This window comes from Notamacropus eugenii, chromosome 2, assembly GCF_028372415.1.
Source record: "Notamacropus eugenii isolate mMacEug1 chromosome 2, mMacEug1.pri_v2, whole genome shotgun sequence".
Taxonomy (NCBI): domain Eukaryota; kingdom Metazoa; phylum Chordata; class Mammalia; order Diprotodontia; family Macropodidae; genus Notamacropus; species Notamacropus eugenii.
In genome coordinates this window covers 133784854-133808510 of record NC_092873.1, presented here as the reverse complement: position 1 = coordinate 133808510, position 23657 = coordinate 133784854, and the positions used below count along the sequence as shown (strand labels likewise).

The following is a 23657-nucleotide window of genomic DNA, read 5'->3' as shown; positions in this document are numbered from 1 at the left end:
CTTTAATATCAATGAATGGTCTTTCTGAAAGTTAATATTTTCTCAATATATGAGACTATTGAACAATCTGATTTGGAAACATACCCACCATTAATTTAAACTGGCAATAAGAGTCCATATTTAGAGTCAAATACAAGGTCATGAACTTAAATTGAAAAACACTTTAGATATTTCTCTACCTCCCTCATATTGTGACTGAATGAATCGATTAAAAATACACGTTATTTTAATTATGTATAAAGTACTGCGTTAAGTTCTAGGGATACAAATAGAAAAAAATGTTCTTAAGAAACTCAAATCCTAAAAAGAGACACCAGCAATTATAATGCATTTTCAACTTCAATTCAGATGGAAAAGCCCTTTGGTTCTTAAGGTATAAAGCTAATGTTAATGCATTTTTAAAGTATGATATCATTGGTGAAATAACATCTGTGTCTGATGTAGAACTTTTTGAGAATGCCAAGGACTTTGGGGTTATTTTTTTTTTTCTGATTCTTCAGTAGCTGTGTTTGGGTAGAAGGTGGAACTTGCAAGGGCACTTACCACATCACATTTCCACAAAGCTTCATCCCTTGGATGAAGACTAGAGGGAGGAGATATCTGGAAACAAGGCTAATCTTTTGAGCCGCACTTTTGGGACTTCTGAGCACAGAGTATGAAGGGAGATGGTGGCAGTGGTTTGGCCCTATGGTACACGACATGTCTTGTCTTGTTCTTGAGGAAGACGAAAATAATGTCAGAAAGACTACATGGAAAGTGACAAAGGAAAACATGAAGTGGTGTCAGGGCCAAAATTAAAACTTGGATGTGCTCAAAAAGAATTTTTAAAATTAAAAAAGAGGTGCTCTACTACTGACCTTCAGTCTCCTCTGAAGTCACTGTAAGTTACCAAAGAGCCATGGCATCGTGGAAATTCTTCGTTGGGATCAACTGGAAAAGGAATGGATACAAAAAGTGTCTGGGGGAGCTCATCACCCTCATCAGTGGGGCCAAGGTGCCTGCCAATGACGAAGTGGTGTGTGGAGTCCCTGCTATCTACTTTGACTTTGCTTGTCAGAAATTGAATTGAAGAATTGGTGTAGCTGCTTAGAACTGCTACAAGGTGGCCAAGGGTGCATTTACTAGGGAGATCAGCCCTGCCATGATTAAGGACTGTGGGGCCAACTGGGTGATCCTGGGACACTGGGAAAGGAGACATGTCTTTGGGAAGTCAGATGAGGTTATTGGGCAGAGAGTAGCCCATGGTCTGTCAGAACGCCTAGCAGTGATTTCCTGTATTGGTGAGAAGTTGGATGTGAGGGATACTAGAATCACTGAGAAGGTTGTTTTTGACCAGACCAAGGCCATTGTAGACAACATGAAGGACTGGTGCAAAGTCGTCCTCACTTATGAACCAGTCTCGGCTGTTGATACTGGCAAGACAGCAACACTCCAGAAAGCCCAGGAGGTATATGAGAAGATTTAATGCTGGCTTAAGACAGACTTCTCAGAACCTGTATCACAATCTACCAGGATCATTTATGGGGGCTCTGTGACAGAGACCAACTGTAAGGATCTGGCAGTCCAGCCTGATGTGGATGGCTTCCCTTTGAGTGGAGCTTCCCTTAAGCCTGAACTCCTGGATATCATCCAAGCAAAAAACTGAGCCCTTCGTGTGACCCTCTGACTCCCTTACATGCAGAACAGGGACAAGACTACACAAGTCTGGCTTACCCCTGACCCTCTCATGTGATTGTAATGCTGATTTCCCACCCCCCCACCCCCGTGGTCCAATTCAGGCTACATCTTCCTCCGGTGTAGATTGTGTGCCCCAGTTCTCAGCTCCTCAGCTCTTCCTCTAATGTACCAGGCCTTTCTCTATTTACTGTAAATTTGAGTGAAGCAAAACTAAAAATAAAAAAAGAGAAGTAGGAGAAAAAATTGGTAAATAAGTGAGAATGATGTAAGACAATCTTGAAAAGAAAGAATCCTCAGCTTGGTAAAGAAAAGTGCAAAAAAATGGAAGAAGATATATAAGCATTAACTGTACACAAGTCCTTAAAATGTAGAATCAGCCAAATGGAAAAATAGATTCAAAAGCTTCCTGAAGAAACTCATGCCATCAAAATTTTAATTGGGCAAGTGGAAGCTAATAACTTCATGAAACATTAGCAATCAATAAAACAAAATCAAAAGAATGCGAAAATAGAAGAAAATGTGAAATATCTCACTGGAAAGAATGACCAAGAAAACTGATTGAGGAGAGATAATTTAAGAATTATTGGACTAACTGAAAGTCATGATAAAAAACAACAACAACTATATATTATCTTTCAAGAAATTAACCAGAGAAATTGCCATGATATCCTAGCATCAGTTGGTAAAATAGAAATTGAAAGGATGCCTGAAAGAAATCCCCAAATTTTAACAAAAAGTAATATTATAGACAAATAACAGAACTCCCTGGTCAAGGAGAAGGAAACCATCCAGAAAAAAATATCAAGAAATCACAATCAGAATTACACAAGATTTAGCAGCATCTTCATAAAAGGATCATAGGGTTTTAACTATGATATTCCACTACACAAAAGAGTTATGATTAGAACCAAGAATTACCTACCCAGTGAAATTGAGTACATCCATCAGCGGACAAATAGATATTTAATGAAATAGAAATTTTCAAGCATTCCTGATGAGAAGACCAGAGTTGAAAATAAAATGTGATTTTCAAATACAAGATTCAAGAAAAACATAAAAAGGTGAATAGGAAAGAGACAACATAAGCGATTTTAAAGTTAAACTATCTAGATTTTGACATGGAAAGGTGACAATAGTAATTCTTAAGAACATTATCACGATTAGGAGTGCTAGAAAGAGAATACAGAGGGACCACGTGCATGAGTTGAACTTGACGAGATTATGATGATGATTGATGATGATGATGATGATGATGATGATGATGATGATGATAAGTGAGAAAGGGGTGCACTGGAAGAAGAGGGAAAGGAGAAGTAGAATGGGGTGAATTATTTCATATAAAAGAGGTATGAAATGTTATTACAGTGCAAGGAAATAGGAGGGGGTAGCAGGCATCTCTTGAATCTTATTCTCATTGGAATTTATTCAAATAGGGAATAAAACTCATACTGAGGTGGGTATCAAAATCTACTTACTCTATAGGAAAGTAGGAAAAAACTGGGATAAAAGAAGGTGGGAACTGGTAGAAGGGGGCAGATTGGAGGAGGTGGCATCCACAAGCCTAAACCTTGTTAGGAGGGACAAAGTGAAAGAGAGAGAGTAAAGGGAAAATACGATAGAGGGAAATGCAATTCGAAATCATAATTGTGAATGAAAATGGGATGAACTCACACCTAAAGTAGAAGCAGATAGCAGAGTGGAATAAAAATGAGATTTCTACAATGTGTTGTTTAGAAGGAACACAACTGAAGCAGAGAGAAAGACAAAGAGTAATGTTAAGGGGATAGTGTGTAATTTATTATATTTCAAGTGAAGTAAAAAAAGGGGGGGGGGATGGAGCCAAGGTGGTGGAGTAGAGAGATGCATATATTCTAGCTCTTCCCCGATAAACCACAAAATACCTGTAAAAAATGACTCTCAACAAATTATAAAGCAGCAGAAGACACAAAACTACAGAGTGAAAGAAATTTCCAACCAAAGGTAACCTGGAAGACCAACAGGAAAGTTCTATCCCACCAGATGCTGAGCAGAGTGGAACACAGCACTGATTGTGCAGCATGGGGAGGAACAGGACCAAACAGGCCTCTGGGGCAGAACCCACAGTAGGGAGGGTCCCAGATCCCTCAATCCATAAGCAGCAAAGAAAGTTTCAAAGGTAAGTGTGGGAGAGCTTTTACGGCTGGGTGAGAGAGGAACAAGGTCTCCCCAGCACTGGCTCCAAGGGGTGACAGAGGTGGCAGCAGCAACAGCAGAAGGTGGCAGGTAGCAGTGATTGTCTTGGAAGCAGCCTGGGTCCATTGTCCAAGCATATCAGCTTAAAGTCTCTGGGGGATTTGAGCAGGGAATCTGAACCTCAGCCCTCAGTGGCAGTGCTGCCCCACTCAAAGCCCATGGGGGAATTGAGCAACTGATTTGAATCTCAACCCTGAACACTGTCCTGGGGGGAGGAGGAGCACTAGGACCCTCCTCTTGGCAAAGGATTCAGAAGTCAAGTAACTGGCTAGGAAAATGACCAAAAAAGGGGAAAAGAAATAAGACCATGGAAGGTTACTTTCTTGGTAAACAGGTATCTCCTTTCATCCTTTCAGATGAGGAAGAACAACGCATACTGTCAGTGGAAGTCAAGACTTCTGCCTCCAGTACCTCAATAATAAATATGAGATAGGCTTAGTACACAGAAGAGCTTGAAAAGTGAGTTGGCAGCTTGCTGAAGGAGAACCAAAAAGATGCTGAGGAAAATAACGCCTTTAAAAATAGGCTAAATCAATTGGAAAAGGAGGTCCAAAAAAACATTGAGGAGAAGGAGGCTTTAAAAATCAGAATTACCCAAATGGAAAAGGAGATTCGAAAGCTCACTGAAGAAAATAGTTTTTTTTTTCTTTTCAATGACAGTGGAGTTCAGGGAAGCCAATGACTATATGATAAACCACGAAGTTACAAAACAAAACCAAAAGATTGAAAGAAAAAACAGAAGATAAAGTGAAACATCTCATTGGAAAAACAACTGACCTGGAAAAGAGATCCAGGAGAGACAATTTAAAAATTATGGGACTACCTGAAAGTTATGATCAAAAAAAGAGGCTAGACATCCTCTTTCATGAAATTATCAAGGAAAACTACCCTGATATTCTAGAACCAGAGAGCAAAATAAATATTGAAAGAATCCACCAATCACCTCCTGAAAGAGATCTAAAAAGAGAAACTCCTAGGAATATTGTGGTCAAATTTCAGAGTTCTCAGGTTAAGGAGAAAATATTGCAACCAGCTAGAAACAATCAATTTGAGTATTGTGGAAATGCAATCAGGGTAACATAAGATCTAGAAGTTTCTACATTAAGGGAACAAAGGACTTGAAATATGATATTCCAAGATTCAAAGCAACTAGGATTAAAACCAAGAATCAGCTACTCAGTGAAGCTGAGTATAATACTTCAGAGGAAAAAAAATGGTCATTCATTGAAATAGAGGACGTTCAAGCATTCTTGATAAAAAGACAAGAATTTAATAGAAAACTTGATTTTCAAACACAAGAATGAAGAGAAGCATGAAAAGGTAAACAGAAAAGAGAAATCATAAGGGATTTAGTAAAGTTGAAATGTTCACATTCCTACATGGAAAGATAATATTTGTAACTCTTGAGACTTTTCTCCGTGTTTGGGTAGTTGGAGGGATTATACACACACACACACACACACACATAAATATACATAAATATACATACATACACACACACACACACACACACACATATATATATATATATATGGACAGAGAGTACAGGGTGAGTTCAATAAGAAGCAATGAAATCTAAAAAAGTAGAATTAGCAAGTTAGAGAGGAATATATTAGGAGGAGAAAGGGAGGAAAGGAATGGGGCAAATTATCACTCATCAAAGAGGCAAGAAAAGTCTTTTTCAATGGAGGAGAAAAGGGAGGAGGTGAGAGGGAAAATGTGAACCTTACTCTTTTCATATTTGGCTGAAGGAAGGAATAGCATGCTCATTCAATTTGGTCTGAAAAATCTATCTTACACTGCAGAAAAGCAGGGGAGAAGGAACAAGTGGGATGAGGAGGATGATAGAAAGGAGGGCAAATGGAAGAAGGGAGTAATTAGAAGCAAATACTTTTGGTGAGTGATAAGGTCAAAAGAGAGAACAGAAAAAATGGGAGAGCAGGATAGGATAGAGGGAAATATAATTAGTCATTTACAACATGACTATTACGGAAGTCTTCTGCAAAACTAGATATATATTGCCTATATTGAATTGCTTGCCTTATCAGTGAGAATGGGTGGGGAGGGAGGAAGAGAGAGAAGTTAGAATTCAATGTTTAGATTTGTTTCTGCATAAAACTCGGAAATAAGAAACACAGATAATGGGGTATAGAAATCTACCTTGACGTATAAGAAATGGGAGAAATGGGGATAAGGGAATGGAGGGGTGTGATAATAGGGAAGGTATATTGAGGGAAGGGGTAATCAGAATGCAAGGCATTATGGTGTGTGAGGAGGGGAGATATGGGGAGAAAATTTGGAGATTAAAATTTTGTGGAAATAAATGTTGAAAATGAAAATATATAGATAATCATTAAAAAATAAAGATTATATCTATGCAAAGTCAATCATTCTAGTAAGTTATTAGATAAAAGATTATATAACCACAAAATATAATCTATTAATAGAAATTTAAGGGTTTGTGTTATTGAAAATTATGCTGACTCAGTAACCTATTTTTCCCAGCTATGCTTGCCAGTCAGTTTTCGGTGGACTTTATTGAGGGAGTCACTCTGCAACTCTTGTATTGCCTGCTATTTATCATGTACCATATCATCCCTATCTGTTTATACCTGTTAAACCTCACACAGTCTTAATGTACTGGCAGTTGAGATACAACGGCCCATCCCCTTTTGCTGACTATTCAAATTGTGTTTATTTAATTGCAAAAGTTCTCAATACAAACTGGTTCCATCTTGAATCCCTTGCTGACCTCTAGCAATTTGCCTGTCAACATGTTGCTACCTTGATGTACTTTTAATAAACTCTTTCAACTCTCCTTGTCCTGAGTTTTGCCTCCTAAATTAAGGTAAAAGGTGAAACAAGGGATTTTCCTCCTTATAAAATGACAACGTGTATTATAACATATTACTGAAGAAGAACAGGGCTTATCTACACTCAGGAACATCATATATAGTTCTAAGGAGCAGACATGTTTGTTGATTGTCATTTTTATGGTTTGTTCAACTTACTCTCAAATCTAGCCAAACCGCTTTGTAATATTTTATTTTCTGAGGTCAGTATTTGGCTTCCTAGTGTTTTTGTTTTGTTTTGTGAAAGACTATCCAAACCATCAGCATGAACCTTAGATGACTAGTAACTGAGCAAGGGTTATTAATTTGGAAAGCAATACTTCTTATGAGAGAATAAGTCGTTGCAACTTCCTGTTTCTGAGACCATGTGCATTAAGCAAATCTTCAAAAATCCTTTGCCGTGAGAGGTTAAGTGCTAGGGAGTTTCCCTTCTGTTTTCTTCTACACCAAGTCAGAAAAAGTTACATACAAACTTTACTCAAAAATAAGAAAAAAATACACGCATTTAGAAATAATTATTTGGAAGATCATGGTATAGATGGATCATTGATACTCTGATAATCCATGGAAGGAAATTCCTGGATCAGGAGTAGTCAAGGTCACAACCTTGGAACAGAGGTGACTAACCCAGAGAGAGTGTACATTTCAAAGTATCTACAACCTGAGGTTTCAGATAATTTATAACCAAAAAAAGTTAGTAAGTATATATTTACATTATTATATTAATTTTTTGCATCACTGTAAACAAAAATAAATGTTAGGAAAAAATTGTACTGCAAAGGACAACCTATACTTATTTTTAGTAATTATAGTTAATGACATGACAAAATAGGAAAACATTTTCTGTTATTAATATAAGTACTATAAAAATGATCACATTAGTATTTCTCATGCAACTATACACACACACAGAAACAGGATGTGTGCATATGTATGCATATATGTTTGTATGTGTCTGTATTTATATTTCCATATTATTATCGGTGTTACTTTCATTTTACACAATTAATTATATTGCATCTATATACAGTTTTCCTTAATAGTTATTTTCATTTCCTAGGAATTTTTTTTAAGAATGTTACGTATACCACTGTCTTATGAGCAAAAATTCCTCAAATATCTTTCAGTTGAAAACAATTTTGACAATTCTTGGCAGACAGACACATTAAAATCATTTTATAATCATTCTTTTGTATTTTTTGCACTGCTTTGTTGTATTCACACAATATTTTACTGTTTTTCAGCTTATTACATATACTGTAATCTATGTTTGTTTCAACCAGACTCTCCAATGAAATTTTTTTTATATTATAGATTTAACAGTCATCAACAAACATGACCACTTTTGTGTACAAACAAAAATTTTGGAGGTTTTATGTGAAGCTGTCAACTTCTATGTCCAGTGTGATTTTTAAATTTTTATTTAATTGAAGTATTAGTAACAAGACTATCCTGTTTATTTCTATTTTTGAACTTATATTTTCTACTAAGTATTTTTAAATGATTTGATTAATCTTTTGGTTTTAATTTCTGCATTTCTATTCATGCCTACTACCTCCCCTTCTCAATTACTTTCCCTCTCTAATGATCCTATAGCAATATTCTCTACCCAATCTCTCTCTCCACACACAAACACATATGTACATATATGTACATGTGTACATATGTGCATGTATGTGTGTATAGATAGATATAGACAAATATAAATATATCTATAGATAAGTATATCGATGTGTCTTCCTACTTTGTTCAAATGACCATTTCATCTCATTGATAATTAGATCCTTGCAAAGATATGATAGTATTATTATTTTCCCCATTTTGCAAAATTAGAAATGACAGTGTGATTGACATGGATTAAACAGAAAATCACATGTACTAGAATTTAAAATGAGAACTTTCCTTTTCGAAATTGAAACATTTTTCTAAAAATATGTATGCTAATCATCAGAGTTAATATTAATAGACATATTATATTATGAAAGTTAAATCTATGCAAAATACACATACATAGTAGCTCTAAATTCCTATATCAATAGATAAGCTCATTCACGATCTTATCAATATTGAAATTCCCTCCAACGACTTATCATAAAGTCTTTACCACCTTTTCCATCCTCTGAAATTACTTTCTTTTTCCTCCTATAAATCTTCCATAGAAACTCTCTTAATATGGTATAGGCCTTCAGTAGTTCTTTTACTATTCTGTGGGCAACAGTCGAGGGAGTATTTGGATGTCTATCTTTTATCACAATTGGTACTTTACAAATCCAGGTAACTTTCTGACCTTGGGATTTTTCTGTATGAAAAGAGTAAAATAATGGATCTTGCACCTACCTGAGAGGAATATTGTCAGGGTAAAATGACATAATACTTTGCACATGTCAAAACACCACATAAAATCAGGCATTGATAAATGTGGCGACAGTAATGGTTGTCTTATTGTTGTTTCTTTTTATCCAACATACTTGATACATAACTAGTATTACCTGAGCATGAAGGAAATATCATATACTACTTCCAGGGTGAAAAATTACTGCTGGGATTATATTGCAAGTAACTTATTCCTATCCTGTGCTTCCGTTTCTATTTTGGTAACCTGAAACTTGCAGCTATTCACAGAATACCACAACCTCTAAAACATCATAGCTAAACATCACTCAAAAGAAAATGGAGAATATATGATGCAAGTATATATACTGCAACATAAATTTTGCAAGTGAAACATCATATGATAAGTTTAGGGATAGAAGACACTTTAGAGACCACTTATTCATATCTTCTAATTTTACAGATGAATATACTGTTTCCCATAGACTTTTTGTGAATTTTTCAAGGTCACATACCAAAAGATAAGTAGGATTTGAGTTGAGTTCTTCTGACAGTGAAAGAAATATTCTTTCTATGGTGTCATACTCTATAAACTGCTTCATTAGAGAAAGAGGTGACTATAAAAGAAGCTAGGCTATGTGGTGAATGAATTGTTTTTATGCTCTATTGCTATCTATCAATGTAAAGAGACCTAAGGAAAGTTCTGGAACACTGACTGGGCCCTCTGTGGAAAAATTGCAGGAGAGTATGGTTAAAAATCATGAAACCGGAGAGGGAATGAATGAATTATGATTTTGTTTCGTTTCGTTTTGTTTGTTTGTTTTTTGGAGAGTATAAGCATTGTTGAAATCACAGTCCCGCCAAAGTAGAAATAATGTTACCAGAACTTTTGTCACTATATGTCTTAACTTAAGCTTTTTCCCTGCACGAATGGATAAATTGGTTGATTTTGAGTGATCATGGCTCTCATTGAGAAGATCCCATAGAACGCTGGGTCAAGACATACCAAGCTCTAACCAAAATGTGCCCATTTGCATCTTTGTCATATAAGAATGGCTAGGACATCTTTGGATATCCAGAGAGAGTTTATTCCTTTACTTTAAGATAAGAAGATCAATTCAGAACTTTGTGCTCAAATATTCTACAGTAAACTAGTTTCTTATTTTGAAAAGAAAATATTTAAAAGACATGTCTATAACCCAAACTGACAAATAATTTCAGTAAAAGTGACCTTACAGAAAGTTGTCCAATTGAGATAAATTAGAAGAAAATATTTCAACAGAGAAAACTCACTAAACATGATTTTAACAAGACACTTAATTATGCATATCAAAAAGAATTTCTTTGGGGACTTGTATTCATCTATGTTGTTTACTTAAAATAATTTTTCCTTTGAAAATGCAACTTGAAAGAATTGGCTATCTATAAAAATTAGATTTAATTTCCTGTGTAATGTAAATGATAAGTGTTCGGGGTCAGAGCCCGAACCCCTGGATCCCCCTGACCCACAGGCTTCTACTCTGTGGGCCCTGAAGGAAGGAGACTGGAGACAAGATGATCCAGGCAACAACAACAACAACAACTCTTTATTCAGCTGAGGGTTAGGGTTTATAAAGGCTGATCCACCAATCACATACATGCTGAGCTCATCCCATTACTTCACCATCTCATGACTGTTCCACATCCTTACACCCGCAGTAAGGAAGAAAGCTTATCTTGTTCCTGCAGCTAGTTCCTGGGTTCCCAGGCTCACTTGTAACTTTACTGTACAGGACATTGGTATCTGCAGGAACATCAGGTTCCAGGGTCACACAGAGCTTCTGCCAGGGTGCGCATCAGCACCGTTCCCACGGGAACAGGCTTTGCCTCTGACTTGCACCCCCTGGGACCCTCTGGGCCCCTTACAGATAAGAAATTTGTGTTCTTAAAAGCATAAACAATAACGGCAAAAAAAAATCCCTCTAGCTCGATTAGCAATGTCAATTTTATAATTATTTTGCTTATGTTTATGCCTGAATTAGCAATGTCTCCATCTAATCCTGTAAAAATAATTTATAATGAATGTTTTCATCACTAGCAAAATGACTATCCTAATGTATACTTGGATAAATTGAAAGAAGTGAGCAACAAATGCAGCGTCCTTAAATGAATAGAGAGAAGAAAGTCGAGGGAAAAGGAAAAATGAAAGGAAATATAAGTCATTTAGTGATTATTTTAAGGTAATCAAACCCTTTTTTGTTACACACCAAAAACTACTATCAAACTAGTCTCTCTCTCTATCTCCTCTCTGGTAGTCTCTTTCTATTTTTCTATCTCTCTGTCTGTCTATATCTCTGCATTTCTCTGTTTCTGTCTCTCTCTATCGCTCTGTCTCTCACTCACTTTCCTTCCATTTTCTTTTTCCTCATCAGATCTACCATATCCATGTAGGGAATTCCCAGTGAAGAATTCCTCTGATACTGCATATTGGCACCTGATTTGTGACTTTGAAGCTTGCCAGTGGCAATTAGAGTCTTACTGACCTGCCCTGCACTATGGAAGCAGTGTATGTCACGAGACACGAACCCAGATTTCTTTTTCCAGAACCAGTTCCCTCTGTAACATTAGATATTTGTCCCTTACTTATACTCACTATTATGAAGTTTTTAATATAAGTAATAAAGTTTAAAGTCAAGTAATTTGATTGTGGTGCTTAGAATGAACTGGAAATAGGGAAGAATTTGAAGTGAGAAAATTTGGGTTCAAATTCTGCAGAACATACATAATAGCTCTGTGAAAAGACCTATTACTTAACTACTAAGTTTCTCAAACAGCTTTCCAAAATTTTTTCACCAAGTAAGGAATGACTAAATATTTCTCATTAACAAAATGGTAGGGGGCAGAGCCAAGATGGCAGAGAGAAAGATGCACATAGGCTAGCTCCGAACCCACCGCCCACAAAATATCTGTAAAAAAGATCTCCCAGCGAATTCTGGAGCAGCAGAAGCCACAGAACAATGGAGCAGAGGAGATTTCTGCTCCAGAGAGCCTGAAAACCTCTCTCAAAAGGTCCCTTACACCCCAGACCCAGAGCAGAGCCCAACCCAGCCTCAGCGGTGCAGCGCCAAAAGGAGCAGACCCGAGCAAGCTTCAGGGACAGAATCTCCAGTGGCCACTAGGGTCGCCCCACCCACAGGTGACGAGGGTGGGTGAGAGGGTCTCTTTGGAGGGGCGAGAGGGGAGTGGGGTGCCCCCATAACACAGGGCCCCTCGGGAGGCAGCAGCGGAGGTGGGAGCAGACCAGGGCTCCCCAAGCAGGCAGGAGCCTGGATCCATTGTTGAAGGTCTCTGCATAAACCCCCTGAGAGAACTGAGCCTGTGAGGAGGCCCTATCCCACCTGAGCACCTAAACTTAATCTCACACTGAATAGCAGCTGCGCCCCCCCCCCCCCAAATCCCTGAGGCTGAGAAGCAGCATTTGAATCTCAGACCCCAAGCACTGGCTGGGAGGATCCGGAGGCAAAGTGGGTGTGAAGAGAATATTCAGAAGTCAAGTCACTGGCTGGGAAAATGCCCAGAAAAGGGAAAAAAAAAACAAGACTATAGAAGGTTACTTTCTGGGTGAACAGATATTTCCTCTCTTCCTTTCTGATGAGAAAGAACAATGCTTACCATCAGGGAAAAACACAGAAGTCAAGGCTTCTGTATCCCAGCCCACTCAATGGGCTAAGGCCATGGAAGAGCTCAAAAAGGATTTTGAAAATCAAGTTAGAGAGGTGAAGGAAAAACTGGGAAGAGAAATGAGTGACATGCAGGCAAAGCATGAAAAACAAGTAAACATGCTGCTAAAGGAGACCCAAAAAAATGATGAAGAAAATAGAACCTTGAAAAATAGGCTGACTCAATTGGCAAAAGAGGTTCAAAAAGCCAGTGAGGAGAAAAATGCTTTCAAAAGCAGAATTAGCCAAATGGAAAAGGAGATTCAAAAGCTCACTGAAGAAAAGAGTTCTTTCAAAATTGGAATGGAACAGATGGAGGCTAATGACTTTATGAGAAACCAAGAAATCACAAAACAAAACGAAAAGAATGAAAAAATGGAAGATAATGTGAAATATCTCATCGGAAAAATAACTGACCTGGAGAAGAGATCCAGGAGAGACAATTTAAAAATTATGGGCCTACATGAAAGCCAGGATCAAAAAAAGAGCCTAGACGTCATCTTTCATGAAATTATCAAGGAAAACTGCCCTGAGATTCTAGAACCAGAGGGCAAAATATATATTCTAGGAATCCATAGAATACCGCATGAAAGAGATTAAAAAAGAGAAACTCCTAGGAACATTGTGGCCAAATTCCAGAGTTCCAGGTCAAGGAGAAAATATTGCAAGTAGCTAGAAGGAAACAATTCAAGTATTGTGGAAATACAATCAGGAGAACACAAGATCTAGCAGCTTCTACATTAAGGGATCCAAGGGCGTGGAATAGGATATTCCAGAAATCAAAAGAACTAGGACTAAAAGCAAGAATCACCTACCCAGCAAAACTGAGTATAATACTTCAGGGGAAAAATTGGTCTTTCAATGAAATGGAGCACTTTCAAGCATTCTTGATGAAAAGACCAGAGCTGAAAAGAAAATTTGACTTTGAAACACAAGAATGAAGAGAAGCATGAAAAGGTAAATAGCAAAGAGAAGTCATAAGTGACTTTACTAAAGTTGAACTGTTTACATTCCTATATAGAAAGACAATATTTGTAACTCTTGAAACTATTCAGTATCTGGGTACTGGGTGGGATTCCACACACACACACACATGCACACACGCACACACACATAGAGACAGAGTGCACAGAGTGAATTGAAGAGGATGTCATCATAGCTTAAAAAAATGAAATCAAGCAGTGAGAGAGAAATATATTGAGAGGAGAAAGGGAGAAATGAAATGGGGCAAATTATCTCATATAATAGGCAAGCAAAAGACTTTTTAGTGGAGGGATAAAGAGGGGAGGTGAGAGAAAAACATGAAGTTTACTCTCATCACATTCCACTAAAGGAAGGAATAAAATGCACACTCATTTTGGTATGAAAACCTATCTTACAATACAGGAAAGTGGGGGATAAGGGGATAAGCAGGGTGGGGGGGGGAGGATGGAAGCGAGGGCTTGGGGAGGAGGGAGCAATTTGAGGTCAACACTCACGGGGAGGGACAGGATCAAAAGAGAGAACTGAAGTAATGGGGGACAGGATAGGATGGAGGGAAATATAATTAGTTGTTACACAACACTACTATTATGGAAGTCATTTGCAAAACTACACAGATTTGACCTATATTGAATTGCTTGCCTTCCAAAGGGAAGGGGTGGGGAGGGAGGGAGGAAGAGAAGTTGGAACTCAAAATTTTAGGAACAACTGTCGAGTACTGTTCTTGCCACTAGGAAATAAGAAATGCAGGTAAAGGGGTATAGAAAGTTATTTGGTCCTACAGGACAAAAGAGAAGATGGATACAAGAGCAGAGAAGGATGATAGAAGAGAGAGCAGATTGGTGATAAGGGCAATTAGAATGCTTGGTGTTTTGGGGTGAGGGGAGGGGACAAAAGGGGAGAAAATTTGCAACCCAAAATTTTGTGAAAATGAATGTGAAAAGTTAAATAAATAAATAAAGAAAAAAATTTAAAAAAAACAAAACAAAACAAAATCGTAGCTCCTTTTCATCTAACACATTCAATCATGCAGACTAAGTGTCTGTATACGTAATTACTGATGCCCAAAATATGTAGCCTGGCATTCAAAAACCTCTCCAATTTATTCACATTTTTTCCTACATTTAGCCATCACTTTTTCCCAGTAGGTTAATTCAAATATCTACTCAAATTGTGCTAGTAATAGCCCATTGAAGAGATCTTCTGTTTTTTTCTGCATTCATAGATTTGCTCATTATGCTATATCATCCCAAAATGTTTTTGTACTTATAACATTGTGTCGGTGGCTCAGTAATCTCTTAAAGCCTAGCTCAAATATTTTGTGCAGAAAGCATTCAAAAAGAGTGCAGCTAGTAGTATTATCATAGCATTATCATTCATCGTAACTTCAATACAATGTTTTGTAATCCATGCTAGGTACTGCTTATATTACAAAGTAACAGCTATTGCAGTAATTTCTATATATCTTACCATCGTTCCCCCATAATCAGAGTAAAAATTCTTTGAAGGTAAAAAAGCAGGCCTTCAACACTTTTGTAATTATGATACCTATTATGGTAGTACCCTACTTGTAGTGTGATACTCAATTGCATTTTTTTTAAATTAGAGAAATAATACTATGAATAAATAACAATGCAGGAGGTGTCACAAATAGTAATAGACTTAGTTGCTCAATGAATTTGTATAAACTATAAAATAATAGCTTTAGAGCTAGAAATTGGCTTAGACTTAATCAAATATAGCCACACATTTTACATTTGAGGAAACCGAGATTCAAATAAATTATCAAATTACCCCATAGCACACAGATAGCAAGTATCTAAGGTGGGACTTGATCCAAAATTTTCCTGACTCCAGCTAATTTTCTATCCACTTTACCACTGTTGTTAGAAGAGTAGGTTGTGGCTAGATCTGAGAAGACATTAAATGCTGTGGATTTATTTTTTCATGTAAGCAATAATGGAGCACTGAAGGCACCAAGCACATCAGCTTCATGATAAAGAATAATAAGGTGGTATGCTCTATGGTCTGTCAAAAAGTTTTAAACAAATTCTACAAATCAGTTATAATAATCAGTGGAAAATTTCTTGAGGTGAATTAAGTTGGAATTAAAGTCAAAGCCAGGTCAATGTCATTACTGTGCAGTCAGTATCAGTGTCAAAAGACAAGGACAAGTCTCTTACACAGAAGGGATATACTAACAGAAGGCTCTATTTTGATAGAGCTCATATACAGGTTATGATGAAATTTGTCTTGTTTCTAAAATTGCTTTACTCAGAAATTCTAAGTAAATCTGAACAGACCTTTATTTCACACAATTTGCTGTTCTGTGCTAATCATGTCCATGGCAAATCCCTGTATAAAACCTTGCATAATAAAGTTCCTCCAAAATGTCATTAGCCTTCATCTCAACCTTGCTACTACTAGAATTTCAAAATAAAACATTGGTTGTCCATGTTATCCATCATTCTCTCTACGCAGCTGGCAAAATATCTCTGGACAGAAATCAATTTATTTTTATATTTATTTCATTTCTGGAATTGAAAATATGACTGCTAATATGGAACAGGCCTTTTAGGTTCTGTGCTGGGTGATCCATAGTTTGTTTGTTTTTTATTCCTCAGAGCTTATATTGTTACTTGATTCCCATGTAATAATCCTGAAAGAATATCCACATTGAAAGAAAAAGTACATTTTGTTCAGGATAAACACAGAGATAATTAAAAAATGTGTGTGTTTGGGTTTGTGTGTGTGAAAATACACATATACATAAAATACAAATGCATATATATATATGTACATATGTGTGTGCATGTATCATACTATCTCTACCTGATATTTGTATTGTAATAGTTTTCAATACTTGTTTTCCTCTGAAAATACTTGATGATGATGGTGATAAAATCAATATTTATATAGTGCATTAATGTACACTATACACTAATGCCATACTTTTTACAGTGCCTCAATTTATACTTTTACCAATTCTAGATGGTAGGTGCTATTATATTCCCCATTTTACAGATGAGGAAACAAGGAAAACAGAGATTAAATGCCTTACTCAGGGTTACACAAGAGGTAAGTACATGAGGAAAGATTTGAACTCAGAGCTTCCTCACTCCAGTTCCAGTGCTCTGTCTACTCTACCATTTAATAATTATTTATTTCTCTTAAGATTATCTGAAATTCCCTGCAGTTTGATTAAATCATCACAGTGTCATCTATGAAGAAAAGAATTTGGAAGAATTCACCCACATAGGAAGTCCTTCAAACTGGACTCTGCTCTGAATAACAACCATGACAGTGACAAATCATCAAACAGAGAAAGAAGAAATGGCACTTTCTGAACAGAACACTCAATAATAGGAGCAATGTGGGGGAATAGAAAAAATGTTTAAGTAGCAATCACATCAATGAGGAGATTAAATATATTTAGAATTCCATGTTTTTTCCTAGAAACAAAAAGGAGTCATTGACCTTATTTGATAAGGTATGGTAATATTTGTATTTTGGAATATCAAATTAACATCTCTGTGGAATTTAGGTTGAAGAGGGGAGAGAAAGGAACAAGGAAGACCAATTAAGAACCTAGTGCAATAATTTGTTTGGACTGTTAGAAAATATGTAAAGAGGAGAATAGATTTTTTTAAATGTTAAACTTTATTAGCAAGCATTTCTCTCCTATTGGACTCTGAAAGAGAAAAAAAAGCAAAAAAAAAACATTTATAAGAAATATATTTGTTTAAATGATCAGATTCTTAAATAAGTAAAATAAAAAAAAATGCCTCTTTCTCCATCTTCAGTATATTACCTCTCTGTCAGAAAGTTGATGAAATAGTTTTCCTGTTATCCTCTGAAATTGTAGTTGATAACTGCATTGATTAGAATGCTTAAATCTCTCAGTTATTACATGTAAATTGTGCACCTAGTCCTACTCAATTCAGTCTACATAAATTCACATAAGCCTTCCCAGTTGTTGTTATGTTTTCTGAAATCATCACTTTTATCATTTCCAATAACACAGTACCATTCCATTGCATACAGAGTTCACAACCTGCCCTTTCTCCAATTGCTGAGCACAATATTAGTTTCTAGTTTTTTTCCCTAAAAAAAGGCAATTATGAATATTTTTATACACACAAGTCCTTTGCCTCCTTTTTGTTATTTCTTTGGAGTTTAGGACTATCTCTGGGTCAAGGAACAATTTAAATTTTCTTTCCAGAGTAGCTGGAGTTCAACAGAGATATGATACATACTTTCATGTCATTTATGTACTATTTAAAGCAGTGAAAACCAATGAGCTAACCAAAAGAGAACATATAGAGACAGTACAGATTCCAGGACAAATATTTTGGAATTACATACAAAGATGATCATGAAGCAAGGAGGATTTAAAGTATGCAATCAGGTAAAGAGAATAAGCAAGGAAGAGAAGGCAGTGCCACAGAATTCAGTGGAGAAGAGTTTAGGAAAAGGCATTGTCAACATTGTGAAAAACTTTAGAGAGGAAATGCAGAGTGAGAACTAAGTAAAGTCTCTAAATTAGAGTCTCCTGAGATCATTGTAGTTTTTAAGACAGTAATTACATTTGGGTAGAAAAAGATTTCTAGTGAAAGAGAAGTGGCTAGTGATAAAAGGAAAATAAGGAATGCAATTCTTTTATGCAATTTGATTGTCAAATGGTATCGGTTAGTCACATCAAGAAGTCTGTCTAAATATCCCTTTCCAACCCAACAGAGTATAGCAATGACTCCTTAAAGAGATGTAGAGGAGAGAGGTGACCTCTTTCCCCAAACATCCCTGGAGGTAAATTTAGATTAATCTGTTAACCAACACTTCCTTTTAAATATATTTGCTTCAAATTTGTGTAGATGCATTATTCTGGAAAAGCAGTAACAAAGTAGAGAACAACCAACAGGATGAACTATAGTCAATATTCTCACTTTCCCTGTCCTAGCTAATTTTTTAATACTTTAAACTCCACAGATATGATTTTATCACTGTGGTAACCTTATCTACTCAGCTTTCAACAAGTTGTTTTCAAGGCAGCTAAGTGTCACAGTGAATAAAGTGCTAGATATGGAGTCAAGATGACCAGTCTTCTAGTTATGACCCAGCAATTTAAAAGATATGTCAGTCTCAACAAGTCATTTGACCTGTCTATTCCTTAATTTTCCTATATTCAAATTGGGGAAGATAATATCTACCTCAAGGTGGTTGCAAGATTAAAAGAAAATAATGATATGGTGCATTTTACAAAATATTCTTACCTCTAAAAGTATAATCACAGACTTATTTCTTGCCATAAGGTGACATAATTAACCCCTTCCCCCCACCTTTATCCCATAGCATCTAAGTTTCAGAGAATGGAAAGAGAATTAGGTTCATAATTTAGCTTGCTTCTCACAGAGTACAATCCCATTTTCAAATACAACTTCCACACCTGGGGCTCATGTCCCAGTTACCTGGCTTTGCAGGTCTTCCATGTCATTTTGGCTGGTTATACCATCTCACCTGCAATCATGGATCCATAGTGGACTCATGATAATGAAGAAAAACAATAGAGGAAATAAAGAAACACCCTCAAACCTATTTCCCTGAGCCCTAAGTAAGCAAGGAAAGGTGGGTCACTAATTATGCACAGATTCAGTTCATGTCATCCAAGGATACTCATTGAAAGGAATACAGCTGAAAGAAGGTGGCAAAGAGAATAAACAACTCAATCTTACTAATTTTAAAGTTGCAGATTTCCAATCAAAGGATGCTAATCATATTGGTATGGTGGGGATTACATCAGATTTCGTGTTAGAGTAGGATTTGTTTAGAAAAGTCCAGGTTGCAAATGCAAATCATTTTGTAAATTTTAGAGCACTATATAATTAATATCGACAGCATCATTTTTAATCCTCTCCTTCTTCAATAGTGTCATCATTAGTATTTATCTGTAGACAAGTTTCAACAATTACTGAGGCCAAAAACTGTTATCACCTTTTGACCAAACTTCTGATGATGAGCCCTCCCTTATGTAATCCATACTGGTTTTTTGATCCTTGATTTACCTTTGTTTGCTGCTCATTCTCCACTGGCTTATACGTTTTATTTCACCTCCAGTCCCATTTGACTCTAGCCTTTCTTTTATCTTTTAGGTTTTCCATTATCAATTTCTTGCCCTTTACCTCTAGAATTTTAGTGATTCTACTTTGTTACACTCATAATATTTCAGTCCTGGAGCCACAGAATTAATTTCCCAAAGACTTCAGATGATTGTATCCACATTTTCAAAATGACTTTATGTAAAGTAAGGTAAAAATAAGTATACTTTTTTATTTTTAGAGAGAAAAAGCAGAGCCAGTACTGATGATTCATATTAGCTGCACAAAATAAATATTTTCCATGGTGACATTAGAAAAGGCTCATTTTAACTGAGAATCTTTTTAGACACTTTGTCTATCTCCCTCAGAAATTCAGTTATTTGCTAGCCATTTACCTGTATCATATGAACATTTTTCTTATCATTTCAGCATTATTCTTAATAACCTAAACCCTGTCTATCTTTTCTATGTGTACTGAGTACTATGATAAAATACAAGACCCAAAAATAAATTCAAAATTGCTTGATATGTCAAGTAAAGGAAGGTGTTAAACACTGTAAAATTATTACTAAACAAATCTCAGCCTCTGAAATTTTGAAGAACTCACCTGAGGTGATATTCTATATTCTATTCTGTTCTATAGAATTCTATAAGGAGACAAACCATATATATGATATGAATTGTGTGCATTTAGTATGCCATCCTTTCTCTGCAATCTATTATTTCCCTATCTGTAAAATTGAATTCAACTAAATGACCTCTCTTTAGGCTCACTTATAGCTCTAACCTTTTTTTTTGTGATTTTTTGAATTTTATTAATTCACAGGCATACTCTATAGGTAAAGAGGAGACAAGATTATGTCTTAACAAACTCTGCAGTTTTCCTTTTTTATTGAAACCAAATTAAAAGAAACTTTTCTTAATCTAGAGTGGTTCATGTGGGAGAAATTTTGTAACACAGGAATGGAGTTCTTAAGAAATCTCTTGGACTTCTTAACAGCATAAAATACAGAAAAATCAATCTGTTTTTGCTATAACCAATGAATGGAAAATTCAGTTGATAACTATTACTCTATAAAATAATAGCTGACATGTACATATAGCTTCAAGGGTTGCTTTGTTGTTAGGGTTGCTGGTCAGACTAACTTCTTAAGTGATCTCTGAATGCTTCATAGTAGACTTTCTGTGAGTTATCTCCTTTGGTTTCTATAATGACCCTTGCAGGAGGTACGCATATGTATATTGTTCTGATGAAGAATGTGAGACAAAGGGGGGTTGTGGCTTAACCAGCGTGAGGCTACAGTTAAGTGAATAAAACATTCTGTAATTCTTGTCTTCCCTATCCCCATTTGATAAAAGAACAAGATATTTCATAGAAATGTAGAGAAGAATTCATTTAAAGTTCAATATGTCAATAACTTAAAATATTCTTAAGTAACTAAGGGAGTATTAAATTATTTATATACTGGTATAACAAGATGTTACTAAAATAAAAAAAAATCTATTCATCTTTTAAAGAGATATATTATATATTTTTTCCTTCCTAATGACAATAGATTACAACATATCTCATCTTGGACAATAGTACTTATCAAGTTGAAATATTTATAAGAGCTTAAAGTATTTTCCCATCTTTCAAAAAGTGTCTTTAAAGATCCAAAAGAAATTAATATTTCATTTTTTCTCCAAAAATTATTTTAAAATATTCCTTTCCAAAGATATATTGAACCTTTAGTAGTTCACTAAGCAAGTTTACATGCCACTTCACATAGAATATTTAATATATCATGGAAAAAAGACCCCACAAGAACTTATTGAGAAGTTGGTAAAGGAAAACCAAACAATAATATTAAATTGAGAAGTGACCTTGGGTATCAGATAGTTTAATCCTATCATTTTACTGTACAGGAATCTGCATCTAAGGAATTGTGTTTTCTTAGTTGTTAGTATTTCTAATTATATACAGTAAAGTAAAGTAGTTATTGTTCTATGCAGTTTAATATCTAGGGAATTGAATACATGTTGATTATCCTGTCTCCCATCCAAAACTCAATAAATGATTTATTTCACTTTTCACCATTCTTTACAAAGAATTAGATCATCACTAATAGCAAATACCCTTTACAGGATGCATTCTGAAATTCTGAATGGATTTCAAATCTTAGGAGAACTATTGATTAGAGGGAAAAAAATAGTGGGAATATAGGCATATATACTGGACCCTTGAAATGAGGAGTATCATTTGAATACTGAAGTTTGAGACAAGGAAGAAACATTTTTCTTTCATTATTTTCCTTTGATCTGTCTTGAACAGAAGCTATCTAGTTCTGTCCTTCTCTTCTCATCTTATGAATGTTCAGCTATACAATTTGGAGCTCTATAGAGAGCTGTCTTATCCATTGTCAAGGGAGATATTCTGGCACGTAAGTCATGCTCACTACGTAAGTCATGCTCACAATGCCAATGTTTTACACAAAGTGATTCTTTGACACTCCTGATAAGATAAAGAGTTTGACTATCATAAATATGAAGACTTAATATAAGTTTTCTAAACTATATCCATCGTTGTTATCATTATTTCTCCCCTTTTTTCACTTTTCATTTAATCCATATTGTGACACCTTTTTCTGGAAAAACTATCTAGCCATGAATATTGTCACATATAATCATACATAATTTCCTGAAGTAAATTAGAAGTTAAATGATTTGATGAAGGTCACATAGTAGTATGAGAGAGGAAGGATTTGAATGCAGGTCTTCTTGACTCTAAATTTTCATATCTTTCTGTGAGGTAACATCACTTTTTTTTGGCATAAATGTTTAACCTGGATTCCATTGTCAGTCTGTGGAAATATTTCAGGAGTCCATGAATTTATATGAAGTAAATATATTTTATTTTCACTAATTTTAACTGAAATTTAACATTTCATTGAATCATTCATTAAGACAACAACCATGTTGGTGTTTTGCTTTATTTGATTACCAAAGGAATCGAATATACAGAAAGAGTTTAAGAAGCCACGTTCTGAGGCTTCTTAACAAAAGTAAATCTTATAAGGAGGCTAGTGTTAAGAATACTAGATTAGGGAGAGAGAAGGAGAGAGAGAAGGACAGAGAGAGACAAAGACAGAGATACAGAGACAGAGACAGACAGAGAGAGAGAGATTTATGGTTTTTCAGTTGTTTAGTCATATCTGACCCTTTGTGACCTCAAGTGGGATTTTTTTTTTTTTTGGCAAATATACTGGATTGGTTTCCGTCTCCTGCTTTAGATAATTTTACAGATGAGGAAACTGAAGTGAACAGTATTAAGTGACTTGCCCAGGTTCATAGAACTAGTAAATATCTGAGGCCAGATTTGAACACAAGAAAATGAATCTTCCTAACTTCAGGACTTCCACTCTATCAACTGAGCCACCTAGCTACCCCTGTGCGTGTGTATATATAAATGTGTGTGTGCTTGGGTAACATACACACACACACACATACACACAAACACACACACACACACACACATATATATATACATATATATATATATGAGTATATGTATGTATGTATATGTACGTATGGTTTCAAGTCCCAGATCTATCAATGACTTGATGTTTAAATTTGGACTAGACAATCCTCTGGTTCTCAATTTTCTCCTCTATTAAATGAAGGACATGAACTAAATGATGTGTGGAGTCCTTTTGAGTGTTATCTGTAACCGTGTAAACTCATTTGAAAGCTTCTTCCTTCTGCAATCCTTGATTAAGCTCTCTGTATGTTAATTCCACAAACATACTTAAATG

General features: G+C 35.7%; 1 pseudogene; it reads left to right on the top strand.

The window, feature by feature from the left end:
- Positions 1 to 892: 892 nt before the first annotated feature.
- On the top strand, positions 893 to 1645 carry LOC140523691 (triosephosphate isomerase pseudogene; annotated as a pseudogene).
- Positions 1646 to 23657: the final 22012 nt, after the last annotated feature.